General features: G+C 49.8%; 1 pseudogene; it reads right to left on the reverse strand.

Annotated features, from left to right (window-relative positions):
* Positions 1 to 2,777: 2,777 nt before the first annotated feature.
* Positions 2,778 to 13,880, reverse strand: LOC133052149 (protein Shroom2-like; annotated as a pseudogene).
* Between the last annotated feature and the right edge of the window lie 1,497 nt (positions 13,881 to 15,377).

Consider the following 15,377-nt stretch of genomic DNA (forward strand, 5'->3'; position numbering starts at 1 on the left):
GAAACAGCTGACTGATACAACCTGTGTCCCTGATGTTTCCAGGCTGCAAACTAACTGGCCTGAACTAGACAGGCAGAAATAGTTAAACACCTGCATACACAGATTCAATCCCATGATTTATCAGTGGATGAAGAATCTGACATATGGGAAGAATGTTCAAATTCTTAAAAAGGATGCAAAGCAAATATGCTCCATTTACTGAAAGATACCATTTATTTTATTAAGGCCAAGCAGGATGACCTGTTGAGAGGTAAGTGTTAAGTGTTGAGCCTGAAATCAGTACATATCTTCCATGGTGGGCAGCATGATCAAAGTCTCAGGCAAGGCCCCTGACTGCAACCTCAAAATATAGAGAGCACTTCTCAGCTAAGCAATGATCCAGGGTGAGCAATCAGCCACCACCCAGGAATGCCACAGGAGAAACATTAGCACCAGATTGTTTGTATAGGCAGTAATATAGCTATATACAAAGTTGTGCACACTGACTCACTGCAAGCTTTGTGTCCCCACCAACCAGACATTTATGAGGCAGATGGGGAAATAGACAGGACCATTGTGATTCTATGTGCTTCATTTAAAGGACATCAGAGCCCTGTGTATTGTTGTGTAGAAGACAAGGTTCTCAAAAGGCATTGAAAAGCTGGATACAGGCACAAACTCTATTTTCACATTTTACAGACATATCATCAAAATGATCACAATACTGTATGAGAAGGGCAAGAATCACAGATAAAAGCTTTGTCAAAATCAAAACACACTGACATCACTGTGGTTGTCTCCTCAAAGGAGGAAGGTGGGGCAGGAGGTCCGTGGACAGCCAGCTTTATCTTTTCTGCCATGACCCATTTTCACAGCAAGTGACCGTAGCACTTGGAGAGGAGGATGATGCTTCACTGGCAGAAGAGGGATTTTTTCAAGTCAGAAACAGCTTAATTAAAGAAGAATAAAAAGTGCAGAAAAAAGACTTTCTCTTTGGTGTGTGTGGGCTGCCAAAGGAGTGTTTATTGCCAGCATCATTGAAGCCTACCAGATCGGTTCTCTCCAGGACCGCAGAGATATCACCGCAGCCAGTTCAGCTTGTTCTTCTGGTTCAGTGGGTGTGGAGTAGTGTCCTTTAATATGACATTGCATGCTTTTGTCTTTGGAAAGGTGCCAGCCACTGGTGACAAAGGGTTATCTCCCCACTGCTGGAAAACTCTTTTCACGGGCATAAGAGGAAACAAGGAGAAATGTCATCTGACCTCCAAATATCACCCTCACAAGAAGTTATCTTAGGGCTTCTCCTGCCATTATCTAGGCATCTCACCCAACTGGGATGGAACACAAACCATCAGGTTAAAAATCAGACCATGAGAACCAAGCCACAAGGGGCTGAACACCTATTGTGCTTATTGACATGCATAGAGACTCTTTGGTGAAGTGTCTAAGTCGGTGGCTCATGTTTTAACTGGGCTGACTGTTCTCATAATGTGAATTTGGAAAGTTCTTTATACATTCTGGATACAAATCATTTGCCACACATGGGATCTGCAAGTTATCTTCTGCTAGTCATGACTCACCCCCTGGAAAACAACAGCTCAACAGTGTTTTCTTTAGTGAATAGACTCTCTTGACTACCTTGCAATATCAAACAATAAAACATGGACCAGACAGTGGTCAACTCTGTGGTGGAGAAAGACAAGATCTAGGCGTTGTGTGGACCACCAGTACCTCTGGTCCGAAAGCCAGAGCCACCGGTTCTTAGAGGAAACATGACTCTGACACGGCCATAACTAATCCAGAGAAGCAATAAGAGAGGACTTGCCAATTATAATCTATGATCATATACACACCAAAGAAGTGTTCTTGGGGTGGGGGGAGGAAAAATGAGGAAAATATTTCAGGGACCTTAAGAAAGAAAAAAACAAAAACAAACAAACAAACAAAAACTCACAAGCACATAACTTCAGGACACACTTTCAGCCAGGTAATCTCACTTTGCAGGAAAAATAGCATTTGTACGCTGGTGTCAAATGCTAGAACAAAAGAAGAACAAAAGCCAGTATGTCCCTTCTGCATGCGTCTTAAAGCATGCACACTCTTCAAGCGGCGATTTCACCATGAGTGAATCCAGCACGCCAAAGTTCATTTCACAGCTGCTCTTTAAACCGCACAGACAACTATCCTCCTTTCTAACGCATAATGCTTATCCTCATGATTTTTTACTGGGTCGGGAGTAACCCTTACAGGATAGATACAATGAAGGGTGCAACACCTGCGGATCCACGGGAGAACACTGCTACCCCGCGCCACCCGGCGCCTCCCGCGATCCACAGGACAACATGTGCGTGCGCCAGGCGACCCCCAGCTCCTAGCAACCCAACCCACATGCACCTTCTTAGAGAGGCGCTGGTTCCTTCCCTCATGGAGGACGGGGTTCAGTGCCTGCACACTGGGCGGGTAGAGACCACATGGTGACCCCGGTCCACACGTGCACGTGGAGACTCTTCCTTGCTACAGCTGCGGGGGTGGGGGGGACTGGGGGAGCCTTTCTACTCAGCATTCCAAAAGGGAAACTAAGAATTAAATAACTCATCCCAAATGCACATACAGAAGTTACTGCTTTGCTGACTGCCACCTGGCCTTGAGAGGACCACCCCCCTCCCCCATTCCACATAGACAGAATGTTAATGCAGGCTGCAGTTTTCAGCTGCATTTACAGGACTGGAGCTGATGGCTCCACCAACCTAATCTCCACCCTCTTTCCCGGAGGGCAGAGTGGGAAGGTGGGTGCTCTCTCATTTGCCTCCCTCAGGCTGAAGGCTGTCCAATAGGCACTTCAGCTGCTCTTCATCCAGGTGTATTTTGCACTGCTTTGCGCTGCTCCGTGATGAGAGCCGACTTCATCTTGAAGAAGTGCTCGTAGTCCACCAGGTTCTCAGGGCCCAGGTAGCTGGCCAGGATGTCGAAGACTATGCCCTCATAGCAGTCCAGGTTCTCCTTCAGCTTCCTGGCATCCTCGTGCTACTGGATCAGGACGTGGTGCTTCTAGAGCAGGGATTGTTGGACAAACAGAAGATGCACAAGCCTGCTGGGGACATGGCGGGCGTGGCCAGTGCCTCCCACCGACTGGGCAGCTAGGCGCCTTGGGTACACCCCCACACGAGGCGCCCAGATACACCCTGTAGAACACAAGAGCCATCAGCGCCCAGAAACATCCAAAACTGGGAGGTTCGCCCAGGCAGAAAGACTCCGGGGGAGGGGAGGCTGGGGGGAGGATGTGTGCGCCCAGGGCTTTTCCCTGACAACACTGCTGATGGGGGCAAAGTGGGCCAAAGCAGTGCATTTAAAGAAATCTCCCAGGGAAGGATTTCTAAACCCTTCTGGCGAAAGGAGAGGCGGACAGTGAAGAGGACAAAGGGTTGGAAGAATAGAGATGGAGGTTGGGGACAGCGGCAGGAGAAGGGGGTTGGTCGCATAGCTGCCCTGGCTCCTTACTCTGGGGCACATAGACACTCCCACTTCTAAATCGGGGAACACACCTACCGCCTGTGCCCTCACTTAGCCTGCTGTGAAAACAAGACAGGAAAGGAGGAACAGCGTTAAACAGACATCAAGTGGCGGCTGGTGGATGCATGGGAAAGCCCCGGCCTCTGGCCCAGTTTCTGATATCAGCAAGTCTCCTGTTCCTCCGAAACCTGGTGACCTGAACGGCCTCCCACCAGCCCCTTCGGAGCATCATGGGGTGGAGGGCCCCCGAGGAGAGGCTGGACCAACAGGGCTGCTGCTTGGTTGGTGAGGGGGGTGGGGGTGGGGTGGGGGCTGAAAACCAAAACTGCTTCTTCCCTGGTGACAAGCTGGGGAAGTATCCTGATACCTGCACCACCTTTCAGGGTGTGAGTCTGAACACATAAAATTGCTAGGCTGTTCTGGCCACCTGATATGAAGAACTGACTCATTGGAAAAGACCCTGATGCTGGGAAATACTGAAGGTGGGAGGAGAAGGGGATGACAGAGGATGTGATGGCTAGATGGCATCACCAATTCAATGGACATGAGTTTGGGTAAACTCTGAGAATTGGTGATGGACAGGGAAGTCCAGTGTGCTGCAGTCCATGGGGTTGCAAAAAGTCAGACATGACCAGGCCGCTGAACAACACAGGGAACCTCGTGATGGTCCCCCACTATGAGAAGGGAGAGAGCGAGAGAAAAGAAGACCTTGCATGACCAGGTGGACAGTGGACCCAGCAAGGCTTCCAGGTGTTCACTCTGTACCCTGTGGGGCCTCCCCCTCAACCTCTGCTGCCTCGTGGGGAGTACCAGATCACCCAGAGGCATGCTATTGTCCAGGCTGTTGAGGGCGTTCTCCATGCAGCCCAGGTGGCCTGACAGTGACAGCAGGAGATTCACCACCTTGTTGAGGTCCCCAGTGAACATGTGGAACTTCTCAAACTCATTGGGCTTGTACACTGCCTTGACCAGGGCCTCCACTTAATCACCCAGTGCACTGTTGGCCTGCATATCCTCCTGCAGGCTCTCTCATGCTTTCTGCAGCACATGCAGCTTGAGACCAAGGCTCTCAATGAGCTCCTACTGTGGGTACAGCATGCAGGACTCAGTCATGGCCCCACTGACCTGGGCACCTTCCAGCACCTGCCCGCACCTCCTGGCCTGCGGTCCATTCAGCAACTTGTTTTGCATGAACAAATACCAGGCTAGCATTGAAAAAATCTACAAGCAATAAATGCTTGGGAAGCTGTGGAGAAAAGGGAAACCCTCTTGCATTGTTTTAAAGTGAAAGTCGCTCAGTCATTTCTGACTCTTTGCAACCCCTTTGGCTATACAGTCCATGAGATTATCCAGACCAGAATACTGGAGTGGGTAGCCTTTCCTTTCCCTTCCCCAGGGGATCCTCCAAACCCAGGGATCGAACCCAGGTCTCCCACCTCATGGGTATATACTTTAGCAGCTGAGGGAAGCCCCCTTGCCCTGTTAGTGGGAATGTAAATTGGTACAGCCAATTTACAGTCATTATGGATGACAGTATGGAGATTTCTTGAAAAAAAAAAAAAAAAAAGGAATAAAACTACCATAAGATCTAGCAAATCCCAGTACCAGACATATATGCTAGAGGAAACCATAACTGAAAAAGACACATGTACCTCATTGTTCATGGCAGCACTATTTATAATAGGTAGCACAGAGGTGGAGAAGGAAATGGCAATCCACCCCAGGATTATTACCTGGAGAATCCTCTGGACAGAAGAGCCTGATGGGCTGCTGTCCATGGGGTCACACAGAGTCTGACAGGACTGAATCAACTTATCATGCAGGCATGCATTGGAGAAGGAAATGGCAACCCACTCCAATACTCTTGCCTGGAGAATCCCAGGGACAGAGGAGCCTGGTGGGCTACCATCTATGTGGTCACACAGAACTGGGCATGACTGAAGCGACTTAGCAGCAGCACACAGAAGCAATCTAGACATCCATTGGCAGATGGATGGATAAAAAAGCTGTGGTACATACACACAGTGGCATATTACTCAGCCACAAAGAGGAACACATTTCAGTCAGTTCTAAGGAGGTGGATGAACCTAGAGCCTATCATACTGAGTGACATAAATCAGAAAGAAAAACAAACAAACAAAAAAAACAAATATCTTATATTAACACAGGTATATGAAATCTAGAAAGATGATACTGATAAACCTATTTGCTGGGCAGCAGTGGATATGCAGACAAATAGAGAACAGATGGGTATGGGAAGGATGGTGGGACTAATGGAGAAAGTAGCATGGAAACACATATACTACAATATGGAAAAAGCCAGCAGGAATTTGCGGAATGTTCAACACTGCCATTCTACTCCTTTTTTTTCTTTTCACCAGAAGCACCAATCACGGGTTCCTGATGGGTCTCCAACCCTCTTCCCTCCTTGTCCACACATCACAGCCACTGGTCCCTGACCTCCTCACCCAGTGTCTCTCCTTGTCCTGTCTACACTGCTCCCTGACCTCAAGTCCCTGACTTCACCTCCCAGCCCCCTTCCCCTTTGTTTATGTGGCTGCACCTAGTAGTCACTGACCTCATGTGCAAGTCTCCTCCTTCCTGTTCACACAGCTTCCAGCCCGTGGTCTACTGACTTGATGTGAAGTCCTCTTCCTCCTTGTCAACAAAGATCCAGACACAACTGCACCCCCAACCTCATCTCCAGTCATTCCTCCTTGTCCACAGACATTCCACCATAGTCCCTGCCCTTTTCTGTAACCTTGCCCCATTAGTGTCCACACAGATCCAACCATTGATCCCTGAATTTCATCCTGATAATCCTATTCTGTGTTCACCCAGCTCCAGCCACTGGTCCCTGGACTCATATTCCAGCCTCATTCCTCACTGCTTGTGTGTCTGTGTGCATGCTCAGTCACATCCGACAAATTGCCATTGAATAATGGGCTGTGGCTCTTCAGGCTCCTCCATCTATGGGGTTTCCCAGGCAAGAATACTAGAGTTGGTTTCCACTTCCTACTCAAGGGGATCTTCCAGAACAGGAATTAAACCTGCACCTCCTGCATTGGCAGGGAGATTCTTTATCACCGAGCCACGTCAGAAGCCCCCTGTCAGGTCTTGTCTACACAGCTAAACTAATGGTCTCTGACCTCAACTATGATGTTCCTCACCCTTGCCCACACAGTCCCAGCCACTGGAGCCTGACTTAATGTGCAAGCCTTCTCATCCTGTTCACACTGGTCAGGCTGCCTGTCCCTGACTTTATCTCTAAATCTCCTCCTACTTGTACACACTGTTCCAGCCACTGGTGGTTGACTTTACCTGTGAGCCTCCTCCTCCTTGACAGAGTGTTCTCACCAAGGGTTGCTGATTTCTCTTCCAGTCCTCTGCACCTTGTCTTAATAGCTCCAACCATGACCCTTCACCTTATCTGCTATCCTCCTCATCCTTGTCCACACAGCCCCCAACTTCATCTACAAACCTCCCCATCCTCTTCATACAGACCTGGTGGCCGGTCCATGATGTTATCACTAGTCTTCCTTCCACTTGAAGATGCTGCTTCAGGCACTGGAACCCGACTTTATCTGCCCTCCCTCTTGTATAGGGTTCTAGCCATGGGTCCCTGTCCTCCTGTACAATCATCTTTGTCCTGGTACAAAGAGTTCTAGCCACTGGTCCTTGGCTTTGCTTTCTGATCCTCTGCTTCATGTTCCCAAAACTCCAGCCACAGGACTGTGATCTCTTCTGCAAATGGCCTCCTCCTTGTCTACACAGCTGCAGCATCAGGTCACTGAACTCATCTCTAGTCCTCTCCTTCCAAGTCAGTCTATCTCAGAGAACTGGTCCCTGAACCCCCACTCCATTCCTCATCGTGTTCACACAGCTGCATCCACACATCCCTGGCAACTTACAAATCCCCTCTCCTGACCTAAACTGCAATAGTCCTCACCCTTCAGCTCAGTTCAGTCACTCAGTTGTGTCTGACTCTTTGTGACCCCATGGGCTGTAGCAAGCCAGGCTACCCTGTCCATCACCAACTCCCAGAGCTTATTCAAACTCATGTCTGTTGTGTCAGTGATGTCATCCCACCATCTCATCCTCTGTCATCCCCTTCTCCTCCCACCTTCAATCTTTCCCTGCAGGCCCTTCATCTTTATCAGCAGCTCTGCCTTGGGGTTTGATTTGCTGTAGTAGGTGTAATTGGTGGCCAAGGATGTTGCCGCTGGCACTCTGGTCTCCTCCCTCCTGGGAAAACAAATGTCAGAACATCCACATTAGCTCTGAACGTGTGCACACAGATGCATCTGAAACCTGGGCTGAGACCTGCAAACCATGGAGCCAACAAAAGGACACCAGCCAGAGAGAGGAGACAGTGGAAGCAGGTACAGAGTGGGCTTCCCTGGTGGTTTAGTGGCTAAGACTCTGCCTTCCAATGCAGGGGACAAGATTTTGATCCCTTAGTTGGAAGTGAAGATCCCACATGTAAGGGGGTGCACCAAAAAAAAAAAAAAAAAATCAGTCAATCAAGGAAACAAAAAGAAATGTGAAAAGGGTAGGTGCCTAGGCCAGAACTAGAAAGTGAAGTTGCTTAGTCATGTCTGACTCTTTGTGACACCATGGACTGTAGGTTGCCAGGTTCTTCTATCCATGGGATTTACCAGGCAAGGGAACTGGAGTGGGTTGCCACTTCCTTCTCCAGGAGATCATCCCCAACTCAAGGATCAAACCCGGGTCTCCCACATTGCAAGCAGACACTTTACCATCTAAGCCACCAGGAAAGCCACCCAGAACTAGAACCCCATGCCAAATGGTACCCTAAGCCTCACCTGTGGAGGAGATACAGATAGTTTTCTGGGGGGAGCCTGAGGTCTATGGGGAGCTGTCTGTTGCCATTGTAAGTGTGACCACAGGCCCCAAATTTCACTGGGTGTTCTTCCACCAGTGGCCACAGTTGCAGCCTCTGAGCCCCTATCTGCTGCATGACATTCATGCTCCTATCTACTGTCAGTCAGTGATGCTTACAAAGACCATGTGCACCAAGAGAACAGATGTAAGCAGGTGTACCTTTGTGGGCAGGTGACTGAATACAAGAGGCTAGAGAGGGTCCTTTACAGAACAAAACACATGAAACTCTTAGTCACTCAGTCATGTCCCACTCCTGGTGACCCCCAGGGAGTTTAGCCTACCCAGCTCCTGTCTGTGTGATTCTTCAGGCCAGAATACTGGAGTGGGTGGCCATTCCCTTCTCCAGGGAATCTTGCCGACCCAGGGATGGAACCCAGGTGTCCCCTGTTGCAAGTGGATTCTTTAACCATCTGAGCCACCAGAGAAGCTTCCCCCTCTATTACAGAATGAATTACAGCAAATTCACCCCCTCAGCTAAATATGTAACAACAGAAGGCCTCTTTTGTAAGCACATATCCTCCATAGCCTCAGCTTTCACTCCTCTGTAACAAGTTTCTGCACCTCGGCACTAGTGATCTTTAGCGTTGGAACATTCTTTGTGTGTGTGTGTGGGGGGGGGGCACATCCTGTGCCCCCATATGTTGACGAGCACCATCCCTGGCCTCCACTCTCCCAGGGGAGACAATGAGAAGCATCTCCCAACATTGCCAAGTGCTCTGAGGGCAGACAGCAGAGAAGAACTGCTGCCTTATGAGGAAAGGACCCATGGGCATCACTAGAAACATCTTTTCACATCTTTGCCCAACTAACTTTGTTGTTCCCAGAATGGACCTTTGAATGGCAGGGTATTAAAAAAAAAAAAAAAAAATCCCCAAAGTGCCAAGCACTTATGGAGAAATCTGTCACTGGAGAACATGCATGAGAACAGATAAAGAGATAGGTCCCTGGTCCCTGTCCTGGAAGTCCAAGATGCTAGACCGGCACACAGGGAAGGGCAGAGACACAGGAGGGTTGGGGGTCTACTCACATCTCCTCTGCCATCCTGGGTGAGGGCATCTTGGGCAGCAGCTTCCTCCTTTGTTTGCTCCTTCCAGGAGGTGCTCATCTTTGGGTAAGATGCCCTCCATGAGGTCCATGGTGGTTCTCATTCTCACATCAGTGTGTGTGTGTGTGTCTCACATCAGTGACATCCACTAGTGACTTATCCCTGCCAACGATCTTGTGGGCCAGCTCCTCTAACCTGAGGCTGTTGGCGGTCCTGTCTTTGGCCTTCACATAGCTGAGTGCAGGGGGGGAGGCCTGACTGCACTTGGCTGGGAGGCCCAGGGTGCCGGGAAACTGGGGCTTGGAGCCCTGGCAGCTGTAGGGGCAGAAGCATGAGTAGGACTCCTCCAACATGCTGATCGTCTTGATCTGGTCCCACTTGAGGCCGCTGGGCAACAGAGGCAGCTTGGGGATGTGGGCCAGTGCCTGGCAGCTCTCCTTCTCTGGCTGCCTCTCTGAGTGCACTATCTTGATGGGCACCATCTTCACCATGGTGTTGTTATCCATCACCCACTCAATTCTGTCAAGACAAGGGTCGTCCACTGGAGACATCTCATGCACCCAGGCACAGCTCACAATCAGAACTCAGATGAGCAAATTGTCTGGTCCCAGGGTAGAGGTTGTGGGGTGCTTCCAGTCAGGGGAGCCCAACTGAAAGATGGGCCCATCCAGGTCACACATTCCAGGATGGGGAGATGAGATCTAGGAGTTCCTGCCCCTAGCCCCCCAACTTGGGTCTCTTGACCCTCCTCTGCCTCAAGGTGCTAAACTTCAGAAGGAAAATTCCAGCACAACACCCAAGCAGGAAAGCACAAGCAAGACTCCTCTTCATTCCATTCTTTTTTCATTCCACATATAGAAACTCTCCCCACCTACTGGTGACTTGAAGTGAAGTGGAAGTCCTTCAGTCATGTCCCACTCTTTGTGACCCCATGGACTAGTCCATGGGATTCTCCAGGCCAGAATACGGGAGTGGGTAGCCTTTCCCTTCTCCAGGGAATCTTCCCAACCCAGGGATTGAACCCGGGTCCCCCACATTGCAGGCAGATTCTTTACCACCTGAGCCATGAGTGAAGACCTACTCAGTATGTGTTTACATCTCTACCCCAAACCTCGCTTTGTGGGAAACTTAATTGAAAAAGAAAAAACAAAAACAAAACCCCAAAACAATAGAAAAAAATCCTCTGCAGCTTGTGATATCCTTTCAGACAAAGCAGGTCTTCCAGGTCATTCCTGAGCACAGCTCCCTCTCCTCTTGAAACCCATGCAGACTTTCATGTTCAGGAAGTTTGATGAACTGCTCCTTTTACATGAGGACAAACCATTCAGCAGACCAGACCTTACTGCCACCCAGGTGCATCCATTCCTGCAGAGAAGTGGGACCCAGAGAATCAGAGGACATGGTGTGGACTGGGCCTGGGTCCCTCTCTGGGCTCTGTCCAGGTGAGTCTGGATGAATCTGCCCAGAAGGCCCGGTCCCCAGCAGTACCCAGTGCTGACAGAGCCCTCAGCCCTCATGCCATCGTCTCTTTCTCTCTCTCTCTAGTTGCTCAGTCATGTCTGATGATTGCAACCCCATGGACTGTAGCCCACAAGGTTCCTCTGTCCATGGGATTCTCCAGCAAGAATACTGGAGTGGGTTGTCATTCCCTTCTCCAGGGGACCTTCCAGACCTAGGAAATCAACCTGGGTCTCCTGCATTGCATGCAGATTCTTTACTGACTGAGCCATAAGGGAAGACCCTGCATGCCACCCTAAGTCTGATAAACCACACGGCCCACAAGCAGATTCTCATAGTCTGAGATGCCCAATGTGACTCAACAACCTTGAAGTGTCCCTCCCAGATCCCTTCTTACAGATACACACTCCAAACCCAGAAACAGGCTCCAGGAAAACTCCTGCCAACGCCTTTGTGAGCCGTCAAATCTCAGGCCCATGCCTGCTGCTGGGCACGGCCCCAGCCTTGTAGCAAACAAACAAACCAACCTCAGAATGTCCAAGATTTCAAAGGAAGCTTCCTGCTTTTGGAATGGGAGTGGATGCACTTTTGTTTCGTCTTCAGGGTGGGAAGTCTGCACTTTCCTCCTCTCTGCATCCCTGCCTTGGACTGGCACACAATGAAACTGCAGGACCCACCTGCTGAATTTGAGAAGGTGTATCTCAGGACAAAGGAGCAGTTCTGTGCCCTGATTGGCTCCCCAAGTAGAGGTAACTGGAAGTGGGGAGCTACAGGAGATGGGAGCTCAAGAATCCGTCTGGATCAGGAAGATTCCTCTGGCTGAAGGATAGTGTACCAGTCAGTCCAACTCTGTGGCCTGCTCAGTCATGTCCAACTCTGTGGCCCTATAGGACTGTAGCCTGCCAGGTTCCTCTGTCCATGGGATTCTCCAGGCAAGAGTCCTGGTGTGGGTTACACTTCCTTCTCCAGGGGAATCTTCCTGATCCAGGGATTGAACCCACATCTCCTGCACTGCAGGCAGATTCTTTACCATCAGGGAAGCCCCAAGTGTCTCTGAGCTGTGCACAAACACCAGGCAACTCAGAGGCTCAGCCCAATGTGTTTTACTTGCTGTCTAGTTGGTAGTTGATGACAGGCATGGAGCAGGTCTCCATTCATGAACCCTGGCTCAAAGTTCATGGTGGATATAAAAAGTATTCTATTCTCTCAGCCTGCCAACAACCTATAACACTGGCCCTGGGGATGGGGACACTGAACTCGGTATATGTTAAGCCGACTTTCTTGGTAGGAAACTCCTGAGTGGCATGGTCACCATCTGCTCCACCACTGTGCTCCTTTGACCAGACCTGAAGGCCAGTATAGCAAAGGATGAAGGTTCAAGAAAACCTCTGTGGTCCCCAAAAATGACATACTGGACAGGAGCACAGTGGTTGTGTCAAGACACCCCCACTTGGCACTGTCAACAAGTGTTGCCACTGTGCTTGTGAAAACTCCCCTCAGCCTCTTGGAAAAGACAGAGTGAGAAAATCCACACTCTCTCAGGGCAAGAAAAATGAAAAACACCAGCACCCCCACCTCCTAAAGTCAACAGAGGTCAGGAGTACTGAGCACTCAGCCTCATTCCTCAGAGGAGCCGACCGTGCCCCAGACCAGGGCCCAAAAACCAAGAGGCCCATGTCAGCTCATCTACAACAGTGCCACACACTCCACCCTCCACTAAAACCACTGCATCACTTTTACTCCCTTTCAGAGCTCCTCGGTGGAACCTGCATTCTGAATAATGGAGGGCAGTGCTGACCCCTAGATGAATCTGTACTTGCTTTCCCACCCCTCGGGGAACTCAGGATGCCATCAGTTAACATCCAGGCTGTGCTGTCTTTGGTGGTAAAATAAAGTTCAGAGACCTCCCTGGTGGCTCAGTGGTAAAAGAATCCACTTGTCCATGAGGGAGACACAAGTTCAAACCCTGAACCATGGAGATCACACATCCCTCGGAGAGACAAAGCCCAGGTACCACAACTACTGAGCCCAGTGTTCAGTGACCAAAGAAGGCCCTACTTGCTACTACTAGAAAAAGCCCGCACAACAGTAGGGAAGACCCAGCACCAACAACCAGGCAACCATCTCAAATGGTAGAATCCAGACTCTACAGCATGGAGATGCAACAGAACTTTCTGTGATGATGAAAACAGCCATACTCTGTGCTGTCCAGGGTGTTATCTACTAGACCCACAGGGTGCAACTGAGAAACAGATTTTATTTCATTGTCATTAATGTTTTAATTGTGGTGTTGACTCTTGAGACTTCTTTGGACTGCGAGGAGATTCAACCAGTCCATCTTAAAGGAAATCAGTCCTATATATGCACTGGAAGGACTGATGGTGGAGCTTAAACTCCAATACTTTGGCCACCTGATGCAAAAAGGTGACTTATTTGAAAAGACCCTGATGCTGGGAAAGATTGAAGGTGGGAGGAGAAGGGGACAAGAGAGGATAAGATGGTTGGATGGCATCACTGCCTGGATAGACATGCGTTTGAGTAAACTTCGGGAGTTGGTGATGGACAGGGAGGCCTGGTGTGCTGTGATTCATGGGGTTGCAAAGAGTCAGACACAACTGACTGACTGACCTGTGACCCTTGTGCTGACCCTCTGACCCTTGGGGCAAGAAGATCTCCAGAAATTTAAAAATCCAGGTGACCACAGGAGGGGGTGGGAGGTTGGGGGAGTCCTCTCCATGTTAGTCCCAGGACCCAGCATGGGGAGAGGGGTCAAGGTTGGGGGTGGGGGGGGGGTGGTAGCTCATGTTCACGCCCAGGTAGGATGCACGGGACCTTCCCGCAATTTCAGGGAGCCCCAAAAAGGGCAAGAAGGTAGGGAGAGACACTACCTGGCGGTGTTCTCTTCCTGGATGAGCAGCGGGGTCTTGTTGGTCAGCTTCTACAGTGCGAACTGGGGCTACCACAAGCTCCAGGAGGTGTCCATGGCGGAGGTCTGCAGCGACCAGAACACTGCCGGGCCACCGGCGCCTCCTTACAAAGAGCGCTCCGCCTGTCCACTGCCTCTGAGGAGGCCACCGAGGGGCGGGGTCGGCCAGAGCTCGCGCCTGGGCAGGTGGCCTCTACAGGGTGGGTCTCCAGGCCAGCGTGGCAGCGCTCAAGTGCCCGGGCTTCTGCCCACCGGAGGGCGGCTCCAGGGGTGTGCGCCTGTCCAGGAGCGGGTGGCTCCGGGTACGGGTAATCACCAGGGAGGTTGCCCGCCCAGCCCCAGGCCTCCTGGGACACCTCTGGCCCTTCCCGGGCGCCAGGGTTTTCAGAGGTTTGTCGGAGTCCCGCAATGCTCCTGGGCCGTGCTCCACACTTTGACTATCTGCTAGTCTAGGGGAAGCAAGGAGGAGGAATGAGCCAAGGGTTCCAGAGAACCTCCCCTCCCCGAACCCGACTACACCTTTCGTCAAAGGTACGGATAACCTCCCTTCAATGACTTTAAGGAATTAAATCCACCCATGTCTGGGTGTGCCAGTCCCCCCCTGCAACTGCAAATGGGCAGATATCAGATATAAACACACATTAAGCGGTACTCTGGCTCGTCATACCAGAGAAGAGGAGGTACACACATGGCGCACAAATACAAATTCACACAACATTAAACAGAAAAACTGTGTGAAAACACTCAAACGGTAATATTGAGAAATACTCATTTCACAAACATTAAGAAAAATCTGTGTGAAAGCATTCAAATGTTGATATGGAGAAATACTCATTTCACATTGCAACAGTATTTTAATATGAAATTGCCATATAAAATGGGATATAACCTTTTTTAAGACAGCAGCAGCCACTACATTAACAAAACGTTTTAAACCAGCAGCCTATGACTAAATATCAGAAAAACAAGGACTGCTTGTTCTGGAAGCTGCACAGAGGCATTGATCTTTTCACACTGTTAGGCATTTGACTCACCAGGTAAGAATCTTCCTGCAATCAGAGGACAAGGATACCTGGGTTCTAGCAGGTAAAGAATCTGCTTGCAATGCAGGTTCCTTGCAGATCACTGGATTGGAAAGATCCCTTGGAGAAGGGAATAGCAACCCACCCCAGTATACTTGCCTGGAGAATCCCACAGAGTCCCAAAGTGTTGGACATGAATGAGTGACTGACACTTTCACTTTTCATCCATTTCCATATCAAATTCTAGCTTTCTCCAATGCATACTTAACATGCATACAGACACACACACACACACACACACACACACACACACACACACCCTGGCAAAACACACACAGGCATTCTGTACATGCATATGAAAGTGAAAGTGAAGTCACTCAGCTGTGTCTGACTCTTTGTGACCCCATGGACCTTCATGGTGAACTTCCAGATGTTCAAGCTGGTTTTAGAAAAGGCAGAGATCAAATTGCCAATATCCACTGGATCATCAAAAAAGCAAGAGTTCCAAAGAAACATCTATTTCTGCTTTATT

The sequence above is a fragment of the Dama dama genome, chromosome X, assembly GCF_033118175.1.
Source record: "Dama dama isolate Ldn47 chromosome X, ASM3311817v1, whole genome shotgun sequence".
NCBI lineage: Eukaryota > Metazoa > Chordata > Mammalia > Artiodactyla > Cervidae > Dama > Dama dama.